This window comes from Salmo salar, chromosome 12, assembly GCF_965601325.2.
Source record: "Salmo salar chromosome 12, fSalSal1, whole genome shotgun sequence".
In the NCBI taxonomy this organism is placed as follows: domain Eukaryota; kingdom Metazoa; phylum Chordata; class Actinopteri; order Salmoniformes; family Salmonidae; genus Salmo; species Salmo salar.
This window is the reverse complement of record NC_138302.1, coordinates 10,930,660-10,947,500: the sequence shown is the minus strand read 5'-3', so window position 1 is coordinate 10,947,500 and position 16,841 is coordinate 10,930,660. Positions and strand designations below refer to the sequence as shown.

Below are 16,841 nucleotides of genomic sequence, written 5' to 3'. Positions count from 1 at the left end.
ATCATAGCTCTAGAACTAGCCCAGTAGAATGTCAACAGTCAATGAGTGATTGTGACATCACAGCCCTTTCAAGCTTAACATCCTTATCATTTATCGCCCTCCAGGTTCCCTTGGAGAGTTCATCAATGAGCTTGACGCCTTGATAAGTTCCTTTCCTGAGGATGGCTCACCTCTCACAGTTCTGGGTGACTTTAACCTCCCCACGTCTACCTTTGACTCATTCCTCTCTGCCTCCTTCTTTCCACTCCTCTCCTCTTTCGACCTCACCCTCTCACCTTCTCCCCCTACTCACAAGGCAGGCAATACGCTTGACCTCATCTTTACTAGATGCTGTTCTTCCACTAATCTCATTGCAACTCCCCTCCAAATCTCCGACCACTACCTTGTATCCTTTTCCCTCTTGCTCTCATCCAACACTTCTCACTCTGCCCCTACTCGGATGGTATTGCGCCGTCCCAACCTTCGCTCTCTCTCTCCCGCTACTCTCTCCTCTTCCATCCTATCATCTCTTCCCTCTGCTCAAACCTTCTCCAACCTATCTCCTGATTCTGCCTCCTCAACCCTCCTCTCCTCCCTTTCTGCATCCTTTGATTTTCTCTGTCCCCTATCCTCCAGGCCGGCTCGGTCCTCCCCTCCTGCTCCGTGGCTCGACGACTCACTACGAGCTCACAGAACAGGGCTCCGGGCAGCCGAGCGGAAATGGAGGAAAACTCGCCTCCCTGCGGACCTGGCATCCTTTCACTCACTCCTCTCTACATTCTCCTCTTCTGTCTCTGCTGCTAAAGCCACTTTCTACCACTCTAAATTCCAAGCATCTGCCTCTAACCCTAGGAAGCTCTTTGCTACCTTCTCCTCCCTCCTGAATCCTCCTCCCCCTCCCCCCCCCTCCTCCTCCCTCTCTGCGGATGACTTCGTCAACCATTTTGAAAAGAAGGTTGACGATATCCGATCCTCGTTTGCTAAGTCAAACGACACCGCTGGTCCTGCTCACACTGCCCTACCCTGTGCTTTGACCTCTTTCTCCCCTCTCTCTCCAGATGAAATCTCGCGTCTTGTGACGGCCGGCCGCCCAACAACCTGCCCACTTGACCCTATCCCCTCCTCTCTTCTCCAGACCATTTCCGGAGACCTTCTCCCCTTCCTCACCTCGCTCATCAACTCATCCTTGACCGCTGGCTACGTCCCTTCCGTCTTCAAGAGAGCGAGAGTTGCACCCCTTCTGAAAAAACCTACACTCGATCCCTCCGATGCCAACAACTACAGACCAGTATCCCTTCTTTCTTTTCTCTCCAAAACTCTTGAACGTGCCGTCCTTGGCCAGCTCTCCTGCTATCTCTCTCAGAATGACCTTCTTGATCCTAATCAGTCAGGTTTCAAGACTGGGCATTCAACTGAGACTGCTCTTCTCTGTGTCACGGAGGCTCTCCGCACTGCTAAAGCTAACTCTCTCTCCTCTGCTCTCATACTTCTAGACCTATCTGCTGCCTTTGATACTGTGAACCATCAGATCCTCCTCTCCACCCTCTCCGAGTTGGGCATCTCCAGCGCGGCCCACGCTTGGATTGCGTCCTACCTGACAGGTCGCTCCTACCAGGTGGCGTGGCGAGAATCTGTCTCCGCACCATGCGCTCTCACCACTGGTGTCCCCCAGGGCTCTGTTCTAGGCCCTCTCCTATTCTCGCTATACACCAAGTCACTTGGCTCTGTCATATCCTCACATGGTCTCTCCTATCATTGCTATGCAGACGACACACAATTAATCTTCTCCTTTCCCCCTTCTGATAACCAGGCGGCGAATCGCATCTCTGCATGTCTGTCAGACATATCAGTGTGGATGACGGATCACCAGCTCAAGCTGAACCTCGGCAAGACGGAGCTGCTCTTCCTCCCGGGGAAGGACTGCCCGTTCCATGATCTCGCCATCACGGTTGACAACTCCCTTGTGTCCTCCTCCCAGAGTGCTAAGAACCTTGGCGTGATCCTGGACAACACCCTGTCGTTCTCCACTAACATCAAGGCGGTGACCCGATCCTGTAGGTTCATGCTCTACAACATTCGCAGAGTACGACCCTGCCTCACACAGGAAGCGGCGCAGGTCCTAATCCAGGCACTTGTCATCTCCCGTCTGGATTACTGCAACTCGCTGTTGGCTGGGCTCCCTGCCTGTGCCATTAAACCCCTACAACTCATCCAGAACGCCGCAGCCCGTCTGGTGTTCAACCTTCCCAAGTTCTCTCACGTCACCCCGCTCCTCCGCTCTCTCCACTGGCTTCCAGTTGAAGCTCACATCCACTACAAGACCATGGTGATTGCCTACGGAGCTGTGAAGGGAACGGCACCTCCATACCTTCAGGCTCTGATCAGTCCCTACACCCAAACAAGGGCACTGCGTTCATCCACCACTGGCCTGCTGGCCCCCCTACCTCTGAGGAAGCACAGTTCCCGCTCAGCCCAGTCAAAACTGTTCGCTGCTCTGGCACCCCAATGGTGGAACAAGCTCCCTCACGACGCCAGGACAGCGGAGTCAATCACCACCTTCCGGAGACACCTGAAACCCCACCTCTTTAAGGAATACCTAGGATAGGATAAAGTAATCCTTCTAACCCCCCCCCCCCCCCTTAAAATATTTAGATGCACTATTGTAAAGTGGTTGTTCCACTGGATATCATAAGGTGAATGCACCATTTTGTAAGTCGCTCTGGATAAGAGCGTCTGCTAAATGACTTAAATGTAAATGTAAATGTAGAACTAGCCCAGTAGAATGTCAACAGTCAATGAGTGATTGTGACACCACAGCTCTAGAACTAGCCCAGTAGAATGTCAACAGTCAATGAGTGATTGTGACATCACAGCTCTAGAACTAGCCCAGTAGAATGTCAACAGTCAATGAGTGATTGTGACATCACAGCTCTAGAACTAGCCCAGTAGAATGTCAAAAGTCAATGAGTGATTGTGACATCACAGCTCTAGAACTAGCCCAGTAGAATGTCAAAAGTCAATGAGTGATTGTGACACCACAGCTCTAGAACTAGCCCAGTAGAATGTCAACAGTCAATGAGTGATTGTGACATCATAGCTCTAGAACTAGCCCAGTAGAATGTCAACAGTCAATGAGTGATTGTGACATCACAGCTCTAAAACTAGCCCAGTAGAATGTCAACAGTCAATGAGTGATTGTGACATCACAGCTCTAGAACTAGCCCAGTAGAATGTCAACAGTCAATGAGTGATTGTGACATCACAGCTCTAGAACTAGCCCAGTAGAATGTCAAAAGTCAATGAGTGATTGTGACATCACAGCTCTAGAACTAGCCCAGTAGAATGTCAAAAGTCAATGAGTGATTGTGACACCACAGCTCTAGAACTAGCCCAGTAGAATGTCAACAGTCAATGAGTGATTGTGACATCATAGCTCTAGAACTAGCCCAGTAGAATGTCAACAGTCAATGAGTGATTGTGACATCACAGCTCTAAAACTAGCCCAGTAGAATGTCAACAGTCAATGAGTGATTGTGACATCACAGCTCTAGAACTAGCCCAGTAGAATGTCAACAGTCAATGAGTGATTGTGACATCGTGACTCTGAGGAACTTCAGCCGTATGATGTGATAGTGAGGTCACGGGTGGACATCTGGAACAAAACTGTAGACCAGAAGCTGTGTGTGGTGGTGCTATCATCCACATCCACAAATAGAGACAGTAAAATACCCTTCTGTTCTGTTCACTCCTGTCGTGTAGACAACTGTACCCTTCTGTTGTGTTCACTCCTGTCGTGTACAGAACTGTACCATTATTTGGATGTGTTGGATATTTTAAGGCTTTTGGGAAACAGATCTAATGACGACTAAACTATAAAGCGAGTGATCAGAGAGGATGGATATAATAATGTGTTTAAAGAGGAACGAGAGAGAAGGAGAGTGAGCCAAGGTCTAGAGATATGGCTGGTGGATATTATTCTAGAATTACAGAAAGATGCTTTATCTCTCCACTGATTACCACCTTAGTGAGGTTCGGATGTGGTTCAGAAGAAAACGGAGCTTCCTCATCAATCAATCTCACACACACACACACACACACACACACACACACACACACACACACACACACACACACACACACACACACACACACACACACACACACACACACACACACACACACACACACACACACACACACACACACACACACACACACACACCCCTCTGGACAGAAGCTACTGCTGAGTGTCTTTCTCTCTCTCTATCCATCTATCCACCACTTCACCTAACCCTCCATCTCTCTCTCTATCCATCTATCCACCACTTCATCTAACCCTCCATCTCTCTCTCTATCCATCTATCTATCCACCACTTCATCTAACCCTCCATCTCTCTCTCTATCCATCCATCCATCCATCCACCACTTCATCTAACCCTCCATCTCTCTCTCTATCCATCTATCCACCACTTCATCTAACCCTCCATCTCTCTCTATCCATCTATCCACCACTTCATCTAACCCTCCATCTCTCTCTCTATCCATCTATCCACCACTTCACCTAACCCTCCACCTCTCTATCCATCACTTCACCTAACCCTCCACCTCTCTATCCATCTATCCACCACTTCACCTAACCCTTCACCTCTCTATCCATCTATCCACCACTTCACCTAACCCTTCACCTCTCTATCCACCACTTCACCTAACCCTCCACCTCTATCATCTATCCACCACTTCACCTAACCCTCCACCTCTCTATCCATCTATCCACCACTTCACCTAACCCTCCACCTCTCTATCCATCCATCTATCCACCACTTCACCTAACCCTTCACCTCTCTATCCACCACTTCACCTAACCCTCCACCTCTCTATCCATCTATCCACCACTTCACCTAACCCTTCATCTCTCTATCCACCACTTCACCTAACCCGCCACCTCTCCATCCACCACTTCACCTAACCCTCCAACATCAATCTCTCTATCACTTGACATTTGAGTAACTTAGCAGACACTGTTATCCAAAGGGACTTAATAGTAGTGAGTACATACATTTCGGTACGTTCTTGTTCTGGTCCCCCGTGGGAATCAAACCAACAACCCTGGTGTTGCAAGCTCCTTGCTCTACCAACTGAGCCCTACAGGTCTTTCTCTCACTCCCTCTGTCTCAATCTCTCTCTTTCTCTCTATCCCTCTGTCTTTCCCTCTGTCTCTCTCCCTCTTTCTCTCTATCCCTCTGTCTTTCCCTCTATCTCTCCCTCTGTCTCTCTCCCTCTTTCTCTCTTTCCCTCTATATCTCCATCCCTATTTCTGTCCATCTCTATCTGAGCTACAGTATGTGATAGACGGGACATTTAGGATGTACAGGCTAGCTCTCTATTGCAAAATAACAGAATTCACAGAGGGGGACCCCCCTTCTCTGTCTGTCTGTCTGTCTGTCTGTCTGTCTGTCTGTCTGTCTGTCTGTCTGTCTGTCTGTCTCTCTCTCTCTCTGCTGTGTCTCTCTCTCTGTGTGCTCTCTCTCTCTATGTATCTCTACCACGATCTGTCTCTCCTCCTCCTCTCCTCCTTCCAGCTCCAGGGAGTGAAGTACAGGCATCTGGCATACAAACTAGCTGACTCAATGTACACACACCACTGAGAGAGAGAGAGAGAGAGAGAGAGAGAGAGAGAGAGAGAGAGAGAGAGAGAGCAGAGTGAGACATAGAGTGAGATACAGAGAGAGAGACAGAGAGAGAGACAGAGAGATAGATACAGATACAGAGGGGGAGAAAAACCCTAACCCTAACTCTTACTTTGGTGCTAGGGCACCAAGGCCCTCTGCCAGGGCACCAGGGCCCTGCTGGGCCAGGGCACGCGGGAAGGGCCCTCTGCCGGGGCACCAGGGCCCTCTGCCGGGGCACCAGGGTCCTCTGCCGGGGCACCAGGGCCCTCTGCCGGGGCACCAGGGCCCTCTGACAGGGCACCAGGGCCCTCTGCCAGGGCACCAGGGCCCTCTGCCAGGGCACCAGGGCCCTCTGCCAGGGCACCAGGGCCCTCAGCCAGGGCACCAGGGCCCTCAGGCAGGGCACCAGGGCCCTCAGCCAGGGCACCAGGGCCCTCAGCCAGGGCACCAGGGCCCTCTGCTAGGGCACCAAAGCCCTCGCTACCTATATGTACATATCTACCTCAATTACCTCGTACCCCTGCACATCACATACACTGCTGCTACTGTCTATTATCTATCCTGTTACCTCATCACATACACTGCTGCTACTGTCTATTATCTATCCTGTTACCTCATCACATAGACTGCTGCTACTGTCTATTATCTATCCTGTTACCTCATCACATACACTGCAGTTACTGTCTATTATCTATCCTGTTACCTCATCACATAGACTGCTGCTACTGTCTATTATCTATCCTGTTACCTCATCACATAGACTGCTGTTACTGTCTATTATCTATCCTGTTACCTCATCACATAGACTACTGCTACTGTCTATTATTTATCCTGTTACCTCATCACATAGACTGCTGCTACTGTCTATTATCTATCCTGTTACCTCATCACATAGACTGCTGTTACTGTCTATTATCTATCCTGTTACCTCATCACATAGACTACTGCTACTGTCTATTATTTATCCTGTTACCTCATCACATAGACTGCTGCTACTGTCTATTATCTATCCTGTTACCTCATCACATAGACTGCTGCTACTGTCTATTATCTATCCTGTTACCTCATCACATAGACTACTGCTACTGTCTATTATTTATCCTGTTACCTCATCACATAGACTGCTGCTACTGTCTATTATCTATCCTGTTACCTCATCACATAGACTGCTGTTACTGTCTATTATCTATCCTGTTACCTCATCACATAGACTGCTGCTACTGTCTATTATCTATCCTGTTACCTCATCACATAGACTACTGCTACTGTCTATTATCTATCCTGTTACCTCATCACATAGACTACTGCTACTGTCTATTATCTATCCTGTTACCTCATCACATAGACTGCTGCTACTGTCTATTATCTATCCTGTTACCTCATCACATAGACTACTGCTACTGTCTATTATTTATCCTGTTACCTCATCACATAGACTGCTGCTACTGTCTATTATCTATCCTGTTACCTCATCACATAGACTGCTGCTACTGTCTATTATCTATCCTGTTACCTCATCACATAGACTGCTGCTACTGTCTATTATCTATCCTGTTACCTCATCACATAGACTGCTGCTACTGTCTATTATCTATCCTGTTACCTCATCACATAGACTGCTGCTACTGTCTATTATCTATCCTGTTACCTCATCACATACACTGCAGTTACTGTCTATTATCTATCCTGTTACCTCATCACATAGACTGCTGCTACTGTCTATTATCTATCCTGTTACCTCATCACATAGACTGCTGTTACTGTCTATTATCTATCCTGTTACCTCATCACATAGACTGCTGCTACTGTCTATTATCTATCCTGTTACCTCATCACATACACTGCAGTTACTGTCTATTATCTATCCTGTTACCTCATCACATAGACTACTGCTACTGTCTATTATTTATCCTGTTACCTCATCACATAGACTGCTGCTACTGTCTATTATCTATCCTGTTACCTCATCACATAGACTGCTGCTACTGTCTATTATCTATCCTGTTACCTCATCACATAGACTGCTGTTACTGTCTATTATCTATCCTGTTACCTCATCACTTTATCTCTACCTATATGTACCAATCAGAATGAATGCCGAAACATAATTGTCAAAAATCAACATTTATTCCCCTACGGACAAACGTTGGATGCTGAAGTCAATTTCTAAATGTTTGATGCTACTCGACACCCTCTCAGTTCAGCATTGTAGAGAGATAGAAAGATATCTTGTTGCTACTCCACACCCTCTCTGTTCAGCATTGTAGAGAGATAGAAAGATATCTTGTTGCTACTCCACACCCTCTCTGTTCAGCATTGCAGAGAGATAGAAAGATATCTTGTTGCTACTCCACACCCTCTCTGTTCAGCATTGCAGAGAGATAGAAAGATATCTTGTTGCTACTCCACACCCTCTCTGTTCAGCATTGTAGAGAGATAGAAAGATATCTTGTTGCTACTCCACACCCTCTCTGTTCAGCATTGCAGAGAGATAGAAAGATATCTTGTTGCTACTCCACACCCTCTCTGTTCAGCATTGCAGAGAGATAGAAAGATATCTTGTTGCTACTCCACACCCTCTCTGTTCAGCATTGCAGAGAGATAGAAAGAGAAAAATAGAGGGAGGGAGAGAGGACCTTTTTCTCTTCTCTTCTTACTCTCCTCTCTCCCCCTCTTCTTCTTTATACAAGCAATACCTTCTTTATTACAAGCCAGTGCATAGCAATCACTCACACACATTCACAAGCAATCTCCCAACGCCGCTAACGAACGGCCCACAGGGAATACTGTCTTGTGAGTTTGGAGGCTTGAAACTCAGTGTGTTGCCTGCTGGAAAGGCTTTAGATTGTGTGTGTGTGTGTGTGTGTGTGTGTGTGTGTGTGTGTGTGTGTGTGTGTGTGTGTGTGTGTGTGTGGAATCAATGTGATAATTACCTCTCAGAATGAGCATAAACAATATTGAATTGGAGAATGGCTTGTAACAACGGTTAATGTAATAACACTTGTTAAGGTAATAACACCGGTTACACTAACTGGTGTAATTACACTAACTGGTGTTATTATATTAACTGGTGTTATTACACTAACTGGTGTTATTACACTAACCGGTGTAATTACACTAACTGGTGTAATTACACTAACTGGTGTTATTATATTAACTGGTGTTATTACACTAACTGGTGTTATTACACTAACTGGTGTTATTACACTAACCGGTGTTATTACACTAACCGGTGTAATTACACTAACCGGTGTAATTACACTAACCGGTGTATGTACACTAACCGGTGTTATTACACTAACCGGTGTAATTACACTAACCGGTGTAATTACACTAACCGGTGTAATTACACTAACCGGTGTTATTACACTAACCGGTGTTATTACACTAACTGGTGTTATTACACTAACTGATGTTACAGGGCTATTGATCTCCATGAACGTTTTTACAGTGTGTTGTCTGATCGTTCCGTTCATTACCGGTGTAGAGATATGGAGAGCAGAGAAGGGCGTTTTGGTGCGCAGCCAATGGCAGAGTTACTCAGCGGAAAACCTCTGTTAGACCATGGACACACACATACACATTCAGTTAATAGACCATGGACACACACACACACACACACACACACACACACACACACACACACCACACACACACACACACACACACACTCAGTTAGTAGACCATGGAGACAGACACACACACACACACACACACACACACACACACACACACACACACACACACACACACACACACACACACACACACACACACACACACACACACACACACACACACACACACACAGTTAGCAGACCATGGACACACACACTCAGTTAGTAGACCACGCCTCGTGGGACTCAATGCCAGTAACAACAACCGTTACCTCAGACTGTAGCTACAGCACAACCCTCAGGATTAACTGCCTGTATAACAACACATTAACACACACAAACACACACAGAGAGAGACACAAACACACACACACAGACACACAGACACACACACAGAGACACAAATAAACAAACTCACACAGACACAGAGACACAAACAAACACACACACAGACAGAGACACAAACAAACAAACACACACACACACACACACGCACACACAAAGAGAGACACAAACAAACACACACACACACACACACACACAGAGAGACAAACAAACACACTCACACACACAGACACAAACAAACACACACACACACACAGACACAAACACACACACACACACAGAGACACAAGCAAACACACACACACAAACAGAGAGAGAGAGAGAGAGAGACACAGACACACACACACACACACACACACACACATACACACAGAGAGACACACACACACACACACACACAGAGAGAGAGACACACACACACACACACACACACACACAGAGAGAGAGACACACACACACACACCGTAGTGTCATTGAGTGGTGTGTGTGTGTGTTTGACCAGGGGGCTAGATGACACACACACCTCAGGGACGCTTTAGGTCAGGGGTCAAAGATATTGTCCAATCCGGCCAGCGGGTGTTTCTCATTTGGTTTTTTAGGGGGAAAACAAACTCAATATACTTGAAAATGTCTAAAACCAGAATTACATGTTCATCCTGAATAAATCACCGGAATGTCAAGGAGCATCGCCAATTCCAAAAACGATAGATGGGGGGCAATTTTTTGCACATTTTGAAGGCGAGGAAATATAATCCATTTTCAGTGCGGCCCTCTGGACATCGTTGAAGACCGAATGCTGCCCCCAGGGGGAAATGAGTTGGACACCCCTGCTTTAGGTGCATGTGCTGCCCAGGGGTGATGACTGTTAAAACCCTAAGCCTCATCACAGTTCCAACTGCCAAGTGATGATACTGTAGCATAATGATATTGTCCGTTAGGGACATTTTAAAAACGTTTTTTTTTTTTACAGACAGTCTTCAAGTCTTTTAACCCAAGAAAACTGGTGAAGTTACATAGAAAAGGTAAACATTTACCACTTCAAAAGACGGTTCCCTTAACAAATGAAAACATTTCCATTAATAAAACAAACTGTAAAAAGAATAAACAGTTAAATAAAATCTATAGCATAGAAGGTGACCTTAGGTGGGAGAGAGACAGAAGGAGCTGTCCAAGGTCCTGGACTACTGCTGGATCAACATGTAGGCTAGGAGTCTGCCCCCACCATAGTGCATGTGCATCCTGTGCAGTCTAAATATGAGCCACTCAGGATAACGGGGTGGACAAAGGGTGCTGCATGGCCACATACAACATGCACCCCCTGGTCCCCGGTCCACATTCTAAACCATTATCACCCCCTGGTCCCTGGTCCACATTCTAAACATTCTAAACCATTACCACCACCTGGTCCCCGGTCCACATTCTAAACCATTTTCACCCCTGGTCCCTGGTCCACATTCTAAACATTCTAAACCATTATCACCCCCTGGTCCCCGGTCCACATTCTAAACCATTATCACCCCCTGGTCCCTGGTCCACATTCTAAACATTCTAAACCATTATCACCTCCTGGTCCCCGGTCCACATTCTAAACATTCTAAACCATTATCACCCCCTGGTCCCCGGTCCACATTCTAAACCATTATCACCCCCTGGTCCCTGGTCCACATTCTAAACCATTATCACCCCCTGGTCCCCGGTCCACATTCTAAACCATTATCACCCCCTGGTCCCTGGTCCACATTCTAAACATTCTAAACCATTACCACCACCTGGTCCCCGGTCCACATTCTAAACCATTTTCACCCCTGGTCCCTGGTCCACATTCTAAACATTCTAAACCATTATCACCCCCTGGTCCCCGGTCCACATTCTAAACCATTATCACCCCCTGGTCCCTGGTCCACATTCTAAACATTCTAAACCATTATCACCCCCTGGTCCCCGGTCCACATTCTAAACATTCTAAACCATTATCACCCCCTGGTCCCCGGTCCACATTCTAAACCATTATCACCCCCTGGTCCCTGGTCCACATTCTAAACATTCTAAACCATTATCACCTCCTGGTCCCCGGTCCACATTCTAAACATTCTAAACCATTATCACCCCCTGGTCCCCGGTCCACATTCTAAACATTCTAAACCATTATCACCCCCTGGTCCCCGGTCCATATTCTAAACATTCGAAACCATTATCACGTCATACAGGCACCCCCTGGTCCCCGGTCCACATTCTAAACATTCTAAACCATTATCACCCCCTGGTCCCCGGTCCATATTCTAAACATTCTAAACCATTATCACGTCATACAGGCACCCCCTGGTCCCCGGTCCACATTCTAAACATTCTAAACCATTATCACCCCCTGGTCCCCGGTCCACATTCTAAACCATTATCACCCCCTGGTCCCTGGTCCACATTCTAAACCATTATCACCCCCTGGTCCCCAGTCCACATTCTAAAACATGATCACCCCCTGGTCCCTGGTCCACATTCTAAACATTCTAAACCATTATCACCCCCTGGTCCCCGGTCCACATTCTAAAACATGATCACCCCCTGGTCCCCGGGCCACATTCTAAACATTCTAAACCATTATCACCCCCTGGTCCCCGGTCCATATTCTAAACATTCTAAACCATTATCACGTCATACAGGCACCCCCTGGTCCCCGGTCCACATTCTAAACATTCTAAACCATTATCACCCCCTGGTCCCCGGTCCACATTCTAAACATTCTAAACCATTATCACGTCATATAGGGACCCCCTGGTCCCCGGTCCACATTCTAAACATTCTAAACCATTATCACCCCCTGGTCCCCGGTCCACATTCTAAACCATTATCACCCCCTGGTCCCCGGTCCACATTCTAAACATTCTAAACCATTATCAGCCCCTGGTCCCCGGTCCACATTCTAAACATTCTAAACCATTATCATCCCCTGGTCCCCGGTCCACATTCGAAACATTCTAAACCAGACAACAACACACGTCTGGAACGTTAGTCATTGAAATATGTGACAACTTCAAACCCCATGTTTTATGAAGTTTAGCCTTCTTTCATGCATCTTTCTTAGGTCACCAACTATAGTTTGGCTACATTAGCATACCTTAGCCAGTTATGTAGTCTATAATTTCAGGTAGGCCTAGTGAATGTCCTTTGAGCCCACGTGAATCAAAGTGTAGCCATTAGCCTAAACCGTCATTATTCCATAGGTTAAAACTGGCATTATCTCGCCTTTACATAGAGGCAATAGGCTGACAATCTATCGAATGAATTGATCTCCATGTGTGCCATTTCTTTAGCAGTTGGATCAAATCAATGAATCTGATTAGCTATTTGATTTGATAAAATGAAACCCGGACTGCCCTCTCAGACCGCAGCCTAAAGACACATTACCTACAGAATGCATAGGCTACAATCTATTGGCTACACGATGTATGAACAGAAAAACAATCCTGTCCACAAATCCAATCCCTCACAAGCTCTGTACAGTACAGCATTAACGAGTTGCCTCAGTCAGGGGGGAAACATGCGCTTCCGTATACATCAATGTCTGCTTTGGTAGCCTACAGACAAGTAAAGTTATCCATGCAAAGCAACCCCCTCACTATTGAAGACAGAACGGTATAGAAACGGAATAGACAGCGAATAGAATATAACAGCATGAATCCATGTCAGTTACCTGGTGTGAAAACGGCGAAACGGTTAGAAATCTGACCGTACGGTTAGCGATTCATCTCAGATATCACCCAAAACCCCTTCTGTCGCTTCTGTGACACGCTCTTCCCTTCCCGTTCTCTTTCCTCTCCTCTATATGTCTCTCTCTCTCGCTCCTCTCCTTTATCTCTCCCTCTCTCTCTTTCAAGGAGGAGAGCAGCAGTAGCAGCTGCTGATCTCCACGGGAATATCCAGCATCACGTCTCAAGGCTGTGCAGTGTCAACCACGGCATCCGACAGACAGCTGCAGCGAGATGAGCTGTCGTTCCACCGACACTGTCTCGCGCATGCAGCGCTCTCTCTTCTCTTCTGTTCCGTTCTGTTCTCTGCCTCTCTGTCTTCTATCCGTATCTCACTGCGTCAGGCGCACTATGCTTGGCTTCTCTCTCTCTCGCTCTCTCTCCTGTCCTCCTCTCCTTGTGCCTAGACTGAAGCCAGCTTTTAGTGGAGAGGGAGTAGGATACTATACAGGCTGTGATGCAATATAATATACCATACAAAACTTTATTGTCAATTTGAATGGAAATTCATTTCGAGGCCATCTGTAGGCTACAATGAGATATGCCTGCATACAAATCTACACAAAACAACAATCTCTGTGAGCAAAATTGGATGTAATTTCAACTTCTTTTCAACCATAAAGTTGTCTTTCCAATGTCTTTTGCTAACATATATCACCGATAATGCCCTATAAGCTGCACTTCAGGATGGATCCCATTGGTGTAGAGACACTTTTGTAAAGCTGTGTTTTTTTGCACATCCTAGGATCCCAGAGTGCCTTCTTTTCCAATTCCACCCCCCTTCACAATACAATAAAGCACACAGTCAGGACGCAAAATATAAAAACAAGGTAAAACTTAGCAAGATGAACCAATCTATAAATACAACAATAAACCAATATGAATGATACAGTCCTAGACAGTAGTATAGTGTTTACTGTGAGGGGAGACCACCCTGTCTTAAAGGGCAGTATGAGTGATACAGTCCTAGACAGTAGTATAGTGTTTACTGTGAGGGGAGACCACCCTGTCTTAAAGGGCAGTATGAGTGATACAGTCCTAGACAGTAGGATAGTGTTTACTGTGAGGGGAGACCACCCTGTCTTAAAGGGCAGTATGAGTGATACAGTCCTAGACAGTAGGATAGTGTTTACTGTGAGGGGAGACCACCCTGTCTTAAAGGGCAGTATGAGTGATACAGTCCTAGACAGTAGGATAGTGTTTACTGTGAGGGGAGACCACCCTGTCTTAAAGGGCAGTATGAGTGATACAGTCCTAGACAGTAGTATAGTGTTTACTGTGAGGGGAGACCACCCTGTCTTAAAGGGCAGTATGAGTGATACAGTCCTAGACAGTAGGATAGTGTTTACTGTGAGGGGAGACCACCCTGTCTTAAAGGGCAGTATGAGTGATACAGTCCTAGACAGTAGTATAGTGTTTACTGTGAGGGGAGACCACCCTGTCTTAAAGGGCAGTATGAGTGATACAGTCCTAGACAGTAGGATAGTGTTTACTGTGAGGGGAGACCACCCTGTCTTAAAGGGCAGTATGAGTGATACAGTCCTAGACAGTAGGATAGTGTTTACTGTGAGGGGAGACCACCCTGTCTTAAAGGGCAGTATGAGTGATACAGTCCTAGACAGTAGGATAGTGTTTACTGTGAGGGGAGACCACCCTGTCTTAAAGGGCAGTATGAGTGATACAGTCCTAGACAGTAGTATAGTGTTTACTGTGAGGGGAGACCACCCTGTCTTAAAGGGCAGTATGAGTGATACAGTCCTAGACAGTAGTATAGTGTTTACTGTGAGGGGAGACCACCCTGTCTTAAAGGGCAGTATGAGTGATACAGTCCTAGACAGTAGTATAGTGTTTACTGTGAGGGGAGACCACCCTGTCTTAAAGGGCAGTATGAGTGATACAGTCCTAGACAGTAGGATAGTGTTTACTGTGAGGGGAGACCACCCTGTCTTAAAGGGCAGTATGAGTGATACAGTCCTAGACAGTAGGATAGTGTTTACTGTGAGGGGAGACCACCCTGTCTTAAATGGCAGTATGAGTGATACAGTCCTAGACAGTAGGATAGTGTTTACTGTGAGGGGAGACCACCCTGTCTTAAAGGGCAGTATGAGTGATACAGTCCTAGACAGTAGGATAGTGTTTACTGTGAGGGGAGACCACCCTGTCTTAAATGGCAGTATGAAATTCAAACAACAACGTCTTAAAGCTTCTCTACAGCAGCAGAGTAGACGGTGAGGAAGGTACTCAGAGCAGGGTAAAGGGTGATGAAGGTACTCAGAGCAGGGTAAAGGGTGATGAAGGTACTCAGAGCAGGGTAAAGGGTGATGAAGGTACTCAGAGCAGGGTAAAGGGTGATGAAGGTACTCAGGGCAGGGTAAAGGGTGATGAAGGTACTCAGGGCAGGGTAAAGGGTGATGAAGGTACTCAGGGCAGGGTAAAGGGTGATGAAGGTACTCAGGGCAGGGTAAAGGGTGATGAAGGTACTCAGAGCAGGGTAAAGGGTGATGAAGGTACTCAGAGCAGGGTAAAGGGTGATGAAGGTACTCAGGGCAGGGTAAAGGGTGATGAAGGTACTCAGGGCAGGGTAAAGGGTGATGAAGGTACTCAGAGCAGGGTAAAGGGTGATGAAGGTACTCAGGGCAGGGTAAAGGGTGATGAAGGTACTCAGGGCAGGGTAAAGGGTGATGAAGGTACTCAGGGCAGGGTAAAGGGTGATGAAGGTACTCAGGGCAGGGTAGAGGTTGATTAAGGTACTCAGGGCAGGGTAGAGTGTGATAAAGGTACTCAGATTAAGGTACTCAGAGCAGGGTAGAGTAGGTTAAGGTACTCAGAGCAGGGTAGAGGGGGATTAAGGTACTCAGGGCAAGGTGGAGGATGATTATGGTACTCAGAGCAGGGTAGCGGGGGATTAAGGTACTCAGATTAAACGCTTGGTTAATCTGCATTCCTTTTGAGACACCTGGCAGCTAACTGTACCTGCAGAGGAGAGAGAGAAAGATAAAGAGAGGGAGAGGTAGAAAGGGAAGAGAGAGAGAGGGAAGAGGGATAGAGGGAGAGAGGGGAGAGAGAGGAAGAGAGAGAGGGAGAGAGAAAGAAGAGCGAGAGGGAGGGAGAGAGAGGGAGAGAGAGGGAGAGAGGGAGGGGTAGAGAGCTGATAATCCTTAAAGCTTCAGGTAATGATGTGGTGATGAGTTCATGGAACAGCTGTGGTTCAAGATTAGTGTGTGTGTGTGTGTGTGTGTGTGTGTGTGTGTGTGTGTGTGTGTGTGTGTGTGTGTGTGTGTGTGTGTGTGTGTCGTGCGTGCGTGCGTGCGTGCGTGCGTGCGTGCGTGCGTGCGTGCGTGCGTGCGTGCGTGTGTGTCAAGTGTTTCTAAGAATAAGAAAATAACCTTGAGTAAATAATAAGCATCAGGGGAACATGGAGTGTCAGTCACCCAGTGAAGAGTCTGAAACACTCTGAGGAGTTCAACTGTGTTATTAAACATCATGTC

The 16,841-nt window shown here is 46.8% G+C and overlaps 1 protein-coding gene across 1 annotated transcript in view; it reads right to left on the bottom strand.

Moving 5' to 3' along the window:
* The window catches only part of LOC106595844 (protein ELFN1), a 174,290-nt gene extending 160,553 nt beyond the window's left edge, over nt 1-13,737 (bottom strand). Inside the window, exon 1 of the mRNA XM_082958404.1 lies at nt 13,299-13,737. The gene's annotated coding sequence lies outside the window, so the exon portion shown is untranslated. The remainder of the gene's footprint in view (nt 1-13,298) is intronic.
* Nucleotides 13,738-16,841: the final 3,104 nt, after the last annotated feature.